At 33.6% G+C, this 1626-nt stretch overlaps 1 non-coding gene across 1 annotated transcript; it reads left to right on the top strand.

Annotated features, from left to right (window-relative positions):
- The first annotated feature begins 1069 nt into the window (after window positions 1-1069).
- Window positions 1070-1141, top strand: Smp_tRNA_00286_Pseudo_TTG.1.1. The gene has a single exon. It is a non-coding gene (tRNA).
- The last annotated feature ends 485 nt before the right edge of the window (window positions 1142-1626 follow it).

Below are 1626 nucleotides of genomic sequence, written 5' to 3' on the forward strand. Positions count from 1 at the left end.
CCTTAGTTATACAGTATACCTATTATGGATTATCACACTTAAATGAAATATTTTCCACATTACTCATCGGTCTTCAATGTTTTTAATACTAAAGTTAATTTATGGTGTAAATTTTATACAAAATGAAAAGTTTAAAGAGGGAATTTCCATTCTTTCAAAACTTCTTTTTTCTTAATCATCTATACCTGCTGTGAGATAAAAAGAAATTTATCAAATTTTCTAACAATGTTCCGTATATTGGAAAATACTAAAAAAAATCTTCCATTATAGAACAGATTTAAGTTTCTAGTTAATTATTACTCTTTTTATACAATAAAATTTTGGACATTAATTATAATGATTATTATTCATCTTGTGGTGTAGGTTACTTATATTCATATAAGTAGTATATGGTGATTGTCAGACATAGAATGTAATTTGACAGAAGATGGATAAGGAAAGAACAGGAACGAAACTCAATCGGTATGAAAATGCATAAGCAATGAAATCAGAGAAGATGGACTGATATTTGAAGAAGTAACAGTCAAGGTTGAAATCATTATTGTTATTTTACAAATTAACTGTTTACTGTATAGTTATTAGATTTTAGTGAGATAGTCTGTAACTTCCCTGTCAGAATCATTCCATTGTTCCTACCCATTTTCTTGTTCACTACAATCTTACTACTTAATATGTATACCCTATTCATTATAATGAAAAATAAGTCAATGTTAATAAAATACGTTAATATCATGCCTACCGTGTGGTTTATAGGCACTGAGTTTGACCCGGTTTATTGTTGTTGATATACGTCACTGTGGAGTTTGAAATTAGATGAAAAAACGTCTCATTGGACTCTTTCTGCTATCCAGTAGTAAAGAACGTTACCCTCTAAGTTTGCATGGTCATGATATATACTATCTTAATTAAATAAAGAAATGCGAACAGATCGAAGCATTGAATTCACTTAGTATTACTTGTTTGAATCTCCTCATTGATGTTTAAGACTGCAACTGGTCAGCCTCTTATTGGCATATGTGCATACTGTGCGTATTGCCTTCACCCCATTGCACAAGCAAGTGGCTATCAGGATTCAGTAGCTGAGTGGATAACACGATGGCGTTTGAAGTGAAAGGTACTGGGTTCGAGTCCCAGAGTGAACATCAACTCTGAGATGCAGGTACATCCAGCTGACGAGTCTCAAATAGGACGAAACGCGCGTCAAACTGGATTCCACTGCTAGCCACTATCCATCTTTGCTTATAAGATTGAAGCATTGTTTATTTTTTCGGCATAGAATTTCGCCGATTATTGAATCTTATCGAGGTCGCGAACCGATATTAGTTAATCAAAAATACACATCCTGGGCGACCGTCACTTCATAGTATGGAACTGCTCACCAATGAGCGTCGACGATCCTATAACCAGGGTTCTAAACAGCTACTATCCTGATACTTATTAAATGTTCACTAGTGACTAGGTTTAGGAGAAAGTTCTGGAGTTCTAATGAGAAGGCATAAATAGTAGAATTCAAACATTACAGAAATGAGGTTGCTAAATGAAAACAATAGAAAATGGTGATGCAATATCTTAGATTGATTTCAGTTAGACTTGTACACTATAAACTATGAACTCAGTTGTCTCGAG

This window comes from Schistosoma mansoni, chromosome 4 (genome assembly GCF_000237925.1).
Source record: "Schistosoma mansoni strain Puerto Rico chromosome 4, complete genome".
Taxonomy (NCBI): Eukaryota; Metazoa; Platyhelminthes; class Trematoda; order Strigeidida; family Schistosomatidae; genus Schistosoma; species Schistosoma mansoni.